Raw genomic sequence first — 12,906 nt, forward strand, 5'->3', positions numbered from 1 at the left:
TAATATGTACATTGGATTTCTATGTGTCTGTGCATTATATATGTATACTTCCTACACCACTGAAAGAAGGGAATTTTGTTTACTTACCGTAAATTCCTTTTCTTCTAGCTCTAATTGGGAGACCCAGACAATTGGGTTGTATAGGCTATGCCTCCGGAGGCCGCACAAAGTATTACACTCAAAAGTGTTAAGCCCCTCCCCTTCTGCCTATACACCCCCCGTGCTCCCACGGGCTCCTCAGTTTTGGTGCAAAAGCAAGAAGGAGGAAAAAGAATTAAAAACTGGTTTAAAGTAACTTCAATCCGAAGGAATATCGGAGAACTGAAACCATTCAACATGAACAACATGTGTACACAAAAAAACAGGGCGGGTGCTGGGTCTCCCAATTAGAGCTAGAAGAAAAGGAATTTACGGTAAGTAAACAAAATTCCCTTCTTCTTTGTCGCTCCATTGGGAGACCCAGACAATTGGAACGTCCAAAAGCAGTCCCTGGGTGGGTAAAATAATACCTCGTAAGAGAGCCGTAAAACGGCCCTTTCCTACAGGTGGGCAACCGCCGCCTGAAGGACTCGTCTACCTAGGCTGGCATCCGCCGAAGCATAGGTATGCACCTGATAGTGCTTCATGAAAGTGTGCAGGCTCGACCAGGTAGCCGCCTGACACACCTGCTGAGCCGTAGCCTGGTGCCTCAAAGCCCAGGACGCGCCCACGGCTCTGGTAGAATGGGCCTTCAGCCCTGTGGGAACCGGAAGCCCAGCCGAACGGTAAGCTTCGATAATTGGCTCCTTGATCCACCGAGCCAGGGTTGATTTGGAAGCCTGTGACCCTTTACGCTGGCCAGCGACAAGGACAAAGAGTGCATCTGAGCGGCGCAGGGGCGCCGTACGAGAAATGTAGAGTCTGAGTGCTCTCACCAGATCTAACAAGTGCAAATCCTTTTCACATTGGTGAACTGGATGAGGATAAAAAGAAGGTAAGGAAATATCCTGATTGAGATGAAAGGGGGATACCACCTTAGGGAGAAATTCCGGAACCGGACGTAGAACCACCTTGTCCTGGTGAAACACCAGGAAAGGGGCTTGGCACGACAACGCTGCTAGCTCAGACACTCTCCGAAGTGAAGTGACTGCTACTAGGAAGACCACTTTCTGCGAAAGTCGTGAGAGGGAAATATCTCTCGAATGGTGGTTTCTGAAGAGCCATCAGCACCCTGTTTAGATCCCAGGGTTCTAACGGCCGCTTGTAAGGTGGAACTATGTGACAAACCCCCTGCAGGAACGTGCGTACCTGTGGAAGTCTGGCTAGGCGCTTCTGGAAAAACACAGAGAACGCTGAGACTTGTCCCTTAAGGGAGCCGAGCGACAAACCCTTTTCCAGTCCAGATTGAAGGAAGGACAGAAAAGTAGGTAATGCAAATGGCCAGGGAGAAAAACCCTGAGCAGAGCACCATGACAGAAAAATTTTCCACGTCATGTGATTGATCTTGGCGGACGTTGGTTTCCTAGCCTGTCTCATAGTGGCAATGACGTCTTGAGATAACCCTGGAGACGCTAGGATCCAGGACTCAATGGCCACACAGTCAGGTTGAGGGCCGCAGAATTCAGATGGAAAAACGGCCCTTGAGATAGCAAGTCTGTTCGGTCTGGTAGTGCCCACGGTTGGCCGACCGTGAGATGCCACAGATCCGGGTACCACGACCTCCTCGGCCAGTCTGGAGCGACGAGGATGGCGCGGCGGCAGTCGGCCCTGATCTTGCGTAACACTCTGGGCAACAGTGCCAGCGGAGGAAACACATAAGGGAGCTGAAACTGCGACCAATCCTGAACTAAGGCGTCTGCCGCCATAGCTCTGGGATCTTGAGACCGTGCCATGAACATTGGTACCTTGTTGTTGTGCCGGGACGCCATGAGGTCGACGTCCGGCACCCCCCAGCGGCAACAGATCTCCTGAAACACGTCCGGGTGAAGGGACCATTCCCCTGCGTCCATGCCCTGGCGACTGAGATAATCTGCTTCCCAGTTTTCCACGCCTGGGATGTGAACTGCGGATATGGTGGAGGCCGTGGCTTCCACCCACATCAAAATCCGCCGGACTTCCTGGAAGGCTTGCCGGCTGCGTGTGCCGCCTTGGTGGTTGATGTATGCCACCGCTGTGGAATTGTCCGACTGAATTCGGATCTGCTTGCCTTCCAGCCACTGCTGGAACGCTTTCAGGGCAAGATACACTGCCCGTATTTCCAGAACATTGATCTGAAGCGAGGACTCTTGCTGGGTCCACGTACCCTGAGCCCTGTGGTGGAGAAAAACCGCTCCCCACCCTGACAGACTCGCGTCCGTCGTGACTACTTCCCAGGATGGGGGTAGGAAGGATTTCCCCTTCGATAATAAAGTGGGAAGAAGCCACCACCGAAGGGAAGCTTTGGTCGCCTGAGAGAGGGAGACGGTCCTGTCGAGGGACGTCGACTACCTGTCCCATTTGCGTAGGATGTCCCATTGAAGGGGACGCAGGTGAAACTGCGCGAAAGGGACTGCCTCCATTGCTGCCACCATCTTCCCCAGGAAGTGCATGAAGCGCCTCAAGGGGTGTGATTGGCCTTGAAGGAGAGATTGTACCCCTTTCTGTAGTGACTGCTGCTTGATCAGCGGAAGCTTCACTATCGCTGAGAGGGTATGAAACTCCATGCCAAGATACGTCAGTGATTGGGCCGGTGTCAGATTTGACCTTGGAAAATTGATGATCCACCCGAAACCCTGGAGAGTCTCCAGGGCAGCGTCGAGGCTGCGTTGGCATGCCTCTTGAGAGGTGCCTTGATCAACAGATCGTCCAAGTACGGGATCACCGAGTAACCCTGCGAGTGTAGGAGCGCTAATACAGTAGCCATAACCTTGGTAAAAACCCGTGGGGCTGTTGCCAGGCCGAACGGCAGTGCCACGAATTGCAGGTGTTCGTTTCCTATGGCGAAGCGCAAGAAGCGCTGGTGTTCTGGAGCAATCGGTACGTGGAGATAAGCATCTTTGATATCGATCGATGCAAGGAAATCTCCTTGGGACATTGAAGCGATGACGGAGCGGAGGGATTCCATCCTGAACCGTCTGGCTTTTACGTGTTTGTTGAGCAGTTTCAGGTCCAGGACCGGGCGGAAAGACCCGTCCTTCTTTGGGACTACAAACAAGTTGGAGTAAAAACCGTGGCTCTGTTGCTGGAGAGGAACAGGGATCACCACTCCTTCTACCTTCAGAGCGCGCAGCGCCTGCAGAAGAGCCTCGGCTCGCTCGGGAGGCGGGGATGCCTGAAGAATCGAGTCGGGGGACGAGAGGTGAACTCTATCTTGTAACCGTGAGACAGAATGTCTCTCACCCAGCGGTCTTTTATTTGTGGCAGCCAGGTGTCGCAAAAGCGGGAAAGCCTGCCACCGACCGAGGATGCTACTAGAGGAGGTCGAAAGTCAAGAGGAAGCCGCTTTGTTAGCGGCGCCTCCGGTGGTCTTTTTAGGACGTGACTTAGACCGCCATGCATCAGAGTTCCTTTGTTCTTTCTGAGACCTTTTGGACGAGGAGAATTGGGACCTGCCCTCGCCCCGAAAGGACCGAAACCTCGACTGCCCTCTCCTCTGTTGGGGTATGTTCTGTTTGGGCTGGGGTAAGGATGTATCCTTTCCCTTGGATTGTTTGATGATTTCATCCAAACGCTCGCCAAACAGCCTGTCGCCAGAAATTGGCAAACTGGTTAAGCGCTTTTTGGAAGCAGAATCTGCCTTCCATTCCCGTAGCCACAAGGCCCTGCGGAGTACCACCGAATTGGCGGCCGCAACCGCCGTACGGCTCGCAGAGTCCAGGACAGCATTAATAGCGTAAGACGCAAATGCCGAGGTCTGGGTGGTAATGGATGCCACTTGTGGCGCGGACGTGCATGTGGCTGCTTCAATTTGCGCTTGACCTGCTGAGATAGCTTGTAGCGCCCATACGGCTGCGAATGCTGGGGCAAAAGAAGCTCCGATAGCTTCATAGATGGATTTCAACCAGAGCTCCATCTGCCTGTCAGTGGCATCTTTGAGCGAGGCCCCATCTTCCACTGCAAGTATGGATCTAGCCGCCAGTCTGGAGATTGGAGGATCCACTTTGGGACACTGAGTCCAACCTTTAACCACGTCAGGGGGAAAGAAGGGAATTTTGTTACTTACCGTAAATTCCTTTTCTTCTAGCTCCAATTGGGAGACCCAGACGATTGGGTGTATAGCTACTGCCTCCGGAGGCCACACAAAGCACTACACTAAAAAGTGTAAGGCCCCTCCCCTTCTGGCTATACACCCCCCGTGGGATCACGGGCTGCTCAGTTTTAGTGCTAAAGCAAGAAGGAGGAAAGCCAATAACTGGTTTAAACAAATTCAATCCGAAGTAACATCGGAGAACTGAAACCGTTCAACATGAACAACATGTGTACCCGAAAAAATCAAAAATCCCGAAGGAAACAGGGCGGGTGCTGGGTCTCCCAATTGGAGCTAGAAGAAAAGGAATTTACGGTAAGTAACAAAATTCCCTTCTTCTTCGGCGCTCCATTGGGAGACCCAGACGATTGGGACGTCCAAAAGCAGTCCCTGGGTGGGTAAATTAATACCTCAAGTTAGAGCTGCAAAACAGCCCTCCCCTACGAGGAGGCAACCGCCGCCTGCAGGACTCTTCTACCTAGGCTGGCGTCCGCCGAAGCGTAGGTATGCACCTGATAATGTTTGGTGAAAGTGTGCAGACTCGACCAGGTAGCTGCCTGGCACACCTGTTGAGCCGTAGCCTGGTGTCGTAATGCCCAGGACGCACCCACGGCTCTGGTAGAATGGGCCTTCAGCCCTGATGGAACCGGCAGCCCAGCAGAACGGTAGGCTTCAAGAATTGGTTCCTTGATCCATCGAGCCAGGGTGGATTTGGAAGCCTGCGATCCTTTGCGCTTACCAGCGACAAGGACAAAGAGTGCATCCGAGCGGCGCAGGGGCGCCGTGCGGGAAATGTAGATTCTGAGTGCTCTCACGAGATCCAACAAATGCAAATCCTTTTCAAACCGATGAACTGGATGAGGACAAAAGGAAGGTAAGGAAATATCCTGATTGAGATGAAAAGAGGATACCACCTTAGGGAGAAACTCCTGAATGGGGCGCAGCACTACCTTGTCCTGGTGAAAAACCAGGAAGGGAGCTTTGGATGACAGCGCTGCCAGCTCGGATACCCTCCGAAGAGACGTGACCGCTACCAGAAAGGCCACTTTCTGTGAGAGTCGAGAAAGTGAAACATCCCTCAGAGGCTCGAAGGGCGGCTTCTGGAGAGCAACTAGTACCCTGTTCAGATCCCATGGATCTAACGGCCGTTTGTACGGAGGGACGATGTGACAAACCCCCTGCAGGAACGTGCGTACCTGAGGAAGTCGTGCTAGACGCTTTTGAAAAAATACCGATAGCGCTGAGACTTGCCCTTTAAGGGAGCCGAGTGATAAGCCTTTTTCCAAACCAGATTGCAGGAAGGAAAGAAAAGTAGGCAATGCAAATGGCCAGGGGGACACTCCCTGTGCCGAGCACCAGGATAAGAAAATCTTCCACGTTCTGTGGTAGATCTTAGCAGACGTGGGCTTCCTAGCCTGTCTCATGGTGGCCACGACCCCTTGAGATAATCCTGAAGATGCTAGTATCCAGGACTCAATGGCCACACAGTCAGGTTCAGGGCCGTAGAATTCAGATGGAAAAACGGCCCTTGTGACAGTAAGTCTGGCCGGTCTGGTAGCGCCCACGGTTGGCCGACCGTGAGATGCCACAGATCCGGATACCACGACCTTCTCGGCCAGTCTGGGGCAACGAGCAGGACGCGGCGGCAATCGGACCTGATCTTGCGTAGCACTCTGGGCAAGAGTGCCAGAGGGGGAAACACATAGGGCAGCTGGAACTGCGACCAATCTTGCACTAAGGCGTCTGCCGCCAGAGCTCTGTGATCGCGAGACCGTGCCATGAAAATTGGGACCTTGTTGTTGTGCCGGGACGCCATTAGGTCGACATCCGGCCTTCCCCAGCGGCGACAGATTTCCTGAAACACGTCCGGGTGAAGGGACCATTCCCCTGCGTCCATACCCTGGCGACTGAGGAAGTCCGCTTCCCAGTTTTCTACGCCGGGGATGTGAACTGCGGATATGGTGGAGGCCGTGGCTTCCACCCACATCAGAATCCGCCGGACTTCCTGGAAGGCTTGCCGACTGCGTGTCCCGCCTTGGTGGTTGATGTATGCCACCGCTGTGGAGTTGTCCGACTGAATTCGGATCTGCTTTCCTTCCAGCCACTGCTGGAAGGCTTGTAGGGCAAGATACACTGCCCTGATTTCCAGAACATTGATCTGAAGGGTGGACTCCTGCTGAGTCCACGTACCCTGAGCCCTGTGGTGGAGAAAAACTGCTCCCCACCCTGACAGACTCGCGTCTGTCGTGACCACCGCCCAGGATGGGGGTAGGAAGGACCTTCCTTGTGATAATGAGGTGGGAAGAAGCCACCATTGAAGAGAGTCCTTGGCCGTCTGGGAAAGGGAGACTTTCCTGTCTAAGGACGTCGACTTCCCGTCCCATTGGCGGAGAATGTCCCATTGAAGTGGGCGCAGATGAAACTGCGCAAACGGGACTGCCTCCATTGCTGCCACCATCTTCCCCAGGAAGTGCATGAGGCGTCTTAAGGGGTGCGACTGGCCTTGAAGGAGAGAGTGCACCCCTGTCTGTAGTGAACGCTGCTTGTCCATCGGAAGCTTCAATATCGCTGAGAGAGTATGAAACTCCATGCCAAGATATGTTAGTGATTGGGTCGGTGACAGATTTGACTTTGAAAAGTTGATGATCCACCCGAAAGTCTGGAGAGTCTCCAGCGCAACGTTCAGGCTGTGTTGGCATGCCTCTTGAGAGGGTGCCTTGACAAGTAGATCGTCCAAGTAAGGGATCACCGAGTGTCCCTGAGAGTGCAAGACTGCTACCACTGCTGCCATGACCTTGGTGAAAACCCGTGGGGCTGTCGCCAGACCAAATGGCAGGGCTACGAACTGAAGGTGTTCGTCTCCTATAACGAAGCGTAGAAAACGCTGGTGCTCTGGAGCAATCGGCACGTGGAGATAAGCATCTTTGATGTCTATTGATGCTAGGAAATCTCCTTGAGACATCGAGGCAATGACGGAGCGGAGAGATTCCATCCGGAACCGCCTGGTTTTCACGTGCTTGTTGAGAAGTTTTAGGTCCAGAACAGGACGGAAAGAGCCGTCCTTTTTTGGCACCACAAACAGATTGGAGTAAAAACCTTGACCACGTTCCTGAAGAGGAACAGGGATCACCACTCCTTCTGCCCTTAGAGAGCACACCGCCTGCAGAAGAGCATCGGCTCGGTCGGGATGTGGGGAAGTTCTGAAGAACCGAGGCGGAGGACGAGAACTGAACTCTATCCGGTACCCGTGAGACAAAATGTCTGTTACCCACCGGTCTTTGACCTGTGGCAGCCAAATGTCGCCAAAGCGGGAGAGCCTGCCACCGACCGAGGATGCGGAGAGAGGAGGCCGAAAGTCATGAGGCAGCCGGCTTGGAAGTGGTTCCTCCGGCTGCTTTCTTTGGGCGTGAGTGAGTCCGCCAGGAATCTGAGCTCCTCTGCTCCTTCTGAGTCCTTTTGGACGAGGAGAATTGGGCCCTGCCCGAACCTCGAAAGGACCGAAACCTCGACTGTCCCCTCCACTGTTGAGGTTTGCTTGATCTGGGCTGGGGTAAGGAAGAGTCCTTACCCTTGGACTGTTTAATGATTTCCGCCAATTGCTCACCAAACAGTCTGTCTTGAGATAATGGCAAACTGGTTAAGCATTTTTTGGAAGCAGAATCTGCTTTCCATTCCTTTAACCATAAGGCTCTGCAAAAAACCACAGAGTTGGCGGACGCCATTGACGTACGGCTGGTAGAGTCCAAGACCGCATTGATAGCGTAAGTCGCAAACGCAGACATTTGCGAGGTCAAGGACGCCACTTGCGGCACTGATGGACGTATGACAGAGTCCACCTGCGCCAGACCAGCTGAAATAGCTTGGAGTGCCCACACGGCTGCGAATGCTGGAGCAAACGACGCGCCGATAGCTTCATAGACAGATTTCAACCAAAGGTCCATCTGTCTGTCATTGGCATCTTTAAGTGAAGCCCCATCTTCCACTGCAACTATGGATCTAGCCGCAAGCCTGGAGATTGGGGGGTCCACCTTTGGACACTGGGTCCAGCGTTTGACCACGTCAGGGGGAAAGGGATAACGTGTATCCTTAAGACGTTTGGAGAAACGCTTATCTGGATAAGCATGGTGTTTCTGGACTGCTTCTCTGAAGTCAGCGTGGTCCAGGAAAGTACTCAATTTACGTTTGGGATACCTGAAATGGAATTTCTCCTGCTGTGCTGCTGCCTCCTCCGCTGGAGGAGAAATATCCAGCAGTCTATTGATGGCCGCTATAAGATCATTCACCATGGCGTCACCATCAGGGGTATCCAGGTTGAGAGCAGTCTCAGGATTAGACTCCTGATCACCTAGCTCTGTCTCATCATACAGAGAATCCTCTCGCTGAGACCCTGACCAGCGTGATGACGCCGAGGGTCTCTCCCAGCGAGCTCGCTTAGGCTGCCTGGGACTGTCGTCCGAGTCAGAGCCTTCAGCCTGTGATGCCTGGGACCCCCTTGGAGCACGGATTAGTTCCAACTGAGGGGGACCGGGGAACATTGAATCAGCAGTACCCATGGTCTGAGTGACCGGCCTGGACTGCAAAGTTTCTAGAATTTTTGTCATAGTCACAGACATCTTATCAGCAAAAACTGCAAACTCTGTCCCCGTCACCGGGGCAGGGTTCACAGGCGTCTCTGCCTGGGCCACTACTAGCATAGACTCCGGCTGACGAAGTGGCACAGGGACCGAACATTGCACACAATGGGGGTCAGTGGAACCTGCCGGTAGATCAGCCCCACATGCGGTACAGGCAGCATATGAAGCCCATGCCTTGGCACCCTTGCTTTTTGCGGATGACATGCTGTTGTCTCCTCAGAGCAATATAGGGGTATAAGCCAAGAAGCGACCGTACAGTGCAATATATAGGTACAGACAAAAGTACACAAAACAACACTGTGGCACTAGTGGGGTCAGCACCTAGGTGCTGCTTACCGCCCGCTAAACAGCGGGTGTGTGGTCGCCAGAATCCCTTGTCTGGGTCTCCCAGGGCTATGTCCGTTCTCCAGCTCAGACTGCGTGCAGGAATGGCTGCCGGCGTCCTGTGAAGAGGGGCGGGCCGTGGGCGTGCTGCAGACAAAGAGCGGGAAACTGGCGTCCCACTGTGCCCAGTGAGAGGGCTGGAGTATGTAAATAAGACTCCAGCCCTCGGCGCTGACTATTGTACAGCGTCTCTCCCCTTCCCTGACTGACAGGGCTGGGGGCGGGAACGAAGCGTAACTAGGCCGCAGAAGCCGGGGACTAGATTTATAAGCGCTGCCGTCGTAAAAGCACGGTCGGCGCGAAGTCCCCGGCGCACCACAAGTCTCAGCCGCGCCGCAGTCTCCATGGCGGCCGGCGCGGTAGTTCCCCACACATAAACTCACTCAGCAAAGCTGCAGTGAGTATAACCCAAGCGCGCAGCGCTACTGTCCCCGGCGCACTAGAACACCCAGCAACGCTGGAGTGTGTCTGTGCCTGTCTGTACGGGGACACAGAGTACCTGAATGTTACAGGGCCTTGTCCCTGACGGTACCCAGCTCCGTATCCAGCAGGATCTCCGGGTCTGTGGATGGAGCCCGGCCTCAGAGTCTGGAGGCCGGTAAGATCCCACTTCACCAGAGCCCTTCAGGGGGATGGGGAAGGAAAACAGCATGTGGGCTCCAGCCTCCGTACCCGCAATGGGTACCTCAACCTTAACAAACACCGCCGACAAAAGTGGGGTGAGAAGGGAGCATGCTGGGGGCCCTAGTATGGGCCCTCTTTTCTTCCATCCGACATAGTCAGCAGCTACTGCTGACTAAACAGTGGAGCTATGCGTGGATGTCTGACCTCCTTCGCACAAAGCATAAAACTGAGCAGCCCGTGATCCCACGGGGGGTGTATAGCCAGAAGGGGAGGGGCCTTACACTTTTTAGTGTAGTGCTTTGTGTGGCCTCCGGAGGCAGTAGCTATACACCCAATCGTCTGGGTCTCCCAATGGAGCGCCGAAGAAAGGATAACGTGTATCCTTAAGGCGCTTAGAAAAAATGCTTATCTGGACAAGCATGGTGATTCTGGACTGCCTCTCTGAAATCAGAGTGGTCTAGAAACATACTCGGTGTACGCTTGGGAAACCTGAAACGGAATTTCTCCTGCTGAGAAGCTGACTCCTCCGCCGGAGGAGTTGAGGGAGAAATATCCAGCATTTGATTGATGGACGCAATAAGGTCGTTCACTATGGCGTCCCCGTCTGGAGTATTAAGATTGAGAGCGCCCTCAGGATCAGAATCCTGATCAGTTGTCTCCGCATCATCAACCAGAGATTCCCCCCGCTGAGACCCTGAACAATATGATGTCGAGGGAAATTCTAAGCGAGCCCGCTTAGTCGGTCTGGGACTGGGGTCTAAGTCAGAACCCTCAGCCTGGGATGTATGAGATACCCCGGGAGGACATTGTTGGTCCAACTGAGGGGGGCCAGGGAACAATGATTCAACAGAGTCCCTTTGCTGAGATACCGGCCTGGACTGCAAGGCTTCTAGTATCTTAGCCATAGTCTCAGAGAGTTTTGCAAACTCAGTCCCCGTCACCTGGACAGTGTCAGCAGGTGGCTCCCCCTGGGCCCCTCTTAGCAGAGGCTCTGGCTGAAGAAGTGCCACAGGGGCCGAACATTGCACACAATGAGGGTCAGTGGGACCTGCCGGCAGCTGGGTCGTACAAGCGGCGCAGGCAGCATAATAAGCCTGTGTTTTGGCACCCCTGCCTTTGTGGGCGCCATGCTATTGTTTTCCCTGAGTAACACAATAGGGTATATAGCCAGAATGAACTGGGCTCATACAGTGAAAGAGTATACTATAAACAAATAATGTATCAATACACTACAGCACCATGGGGCTAGCACCACAGGTGCTGCTTACCACCAGCCTAAAGCGGTTGTGAGGCCACCAGAGACCGTGTCTGGGTCTCCCAGGGTTTGTCCCCCTCTACAGCGTCGGAGGAGCTGACAGGAATGGCTGCGGCGTCCTGACGAGAGGAGGGAGCCGTGGGCGTGGCCGAGAAAGTGCGGGAACTGGTGCTCACACTGTGCACAGTGAGGGGGGTGGAGAATGGAAATCATACTCCAGCCCTCAGTGCTGCTCGTTCCGTGCAGCGTCCCGCCCTTCCCCTGCCTGTCAGGGCTGGGGGCGGGAGAAAAAGAAACTAGGCCGCAAGAAAGCCGGGGACTCGAGTATAAGCGTGGCCGCCGTAAAAGCGCGGCCAGCGCCGAAGTCCCCGGCGAACTACAAGTCCCAGCCGCGCCGCAGTTTCCCATGGCAGCGGCGGTTAGCGCGGTAGCCCCTACATATAAACACACTCAGCGACGCTGAGTGTGTAATGGCACAGTTTAACCCGGTCAGCGCCGCGGTCCCCGGTGCACTAGCACACCCAGCAAAGCTGAGGTGTTGCCGTGCGCGGTCCCCACAGGGATACAGAGTACCTTCAAGTAACAGGGCCATGTCCCTGAACGGTACCCGGCTCCTATCCAGCAGGCTCCACAGGAGTTGTGGATGAAGCACGGTCTCAGTGCCTGGAGACCGATAAGATCCCACTTCGCCCAGAGCCCTGAGGGGGATGGGGAAGGAAAACAGCATGTGGGCTCCAGCCTCCGTACCCGCAATGGATACCTCAACCTTAACAACACCGCCGACAAGAGTGGGGTGAGAAGGGAGCCTGCTGGGGGCCCTATATGGGCCCACTTTTCTTCCATCCGACCTGGTCAGCAGCTGCTGCTGACCAATCTGTGGAGCTATGTGTGCAGGTCTGCCTCCTTCGCACAAAGCAATAAAACTGAGGAGCCCGTGGGAGCACGGGGGGTGTATAGGCAGAAGGGGAGGGGCTTAACACTTTTGAGTCTAATACTTTGTGCGGCCTCCGGAGGCATAGCCTATACACCCAATTGTCTGGGTCTCCCAATAGAGCGACAAAGAAATGGAGGAACTTCCTCTTCCTCTTCTAGTCACATCACGTCCTTGCAAAACACAGGGCAGTGATGTACACTATGTCCCGAAAAACGTGAAACAACGCGGGAATAACGCAGGAAAACGCAATGAAACGCACATGATTTGCTACCTGCGCTATTCCTGCGCTATTTCATGATTACATTGCAGTCAATGGAGTGAATAACGCAGCTACCTGCAGAAAAGAAGTGACTGCTCATTCTTTTTCTTAAGAAAATTATTTCGGTAGATTTTCTTAAGAAAAGAAGGGAATTTTGTTACTTACCGTAAATTCCTTTTCTTCTAGCTCCAATTGGGAGACCCAGACGATTGGGTGTATAGCTACTGCCTCCGGAGGCCACACAAAGTATTACACTAAAAAGTGTAAGGCCCCTCCCCTTCTGCGTATACACCCCCCGTGGGATCACGGGCTGCTTCAGTTTTAGTGCAAAAGCAAGAAGGAGGAAAGCCAATAACTGGTTAAACAAATTCAATCCGAAGGAACATCGGAGAACTGAAACCATTCAACATGAACAACATGTGTACCCGAACAACCAAAAAACCCGAAGGAACAGGGGCGGGTGCTGGGTCTCCCAATTGGAGCTAGAAGAAAAGGAATTTACGGTAAGTAACAAAATTCCCTTCTTCTTCGGCGCTCCATTGGGAGACCCAGACGATTGGGACGTCCAAAAGCAGTCCCTGGGTGGGTAAATTAATACCTCAAGTTTGGACT

The 12,906-nt window shown here is 53.7% G+C and overlaps 1 protein-coding gene across 1 annotated transcript in view; it reads right to left on the bottom strand.

The window, feature by feature from the left end:
- The window catches only part of LOC142266786 (tubulin alpha-3 chain), a 72,738-nt gene that overhangs the window by 1,034 nt on the left and 58,798 nt on the right, over positions 1-12,906 (bottom strand). The gene's annotated exons all lie outside the window — the stretch shown is intronic.

This window comes from Anomaloglossus baeobatrachus, unplaced genomic scaffold (genome assembly GCF_048569485.1).
Source record: "Anomaloglossus baeobatrachus isolate aAnoBae1 unplaced genomic scaffold, aAnoBae1.hap1 Scaffold_2909, whole genome shotgun sequence".
Taxonomy (NCBI): domain Eukaryota; kingdom Metazoa; phylum Chordata; class Amphibia; order Anura; family Aromobatidae; genus Anomaloglossus; species Anomaloglossus baeobatrachus.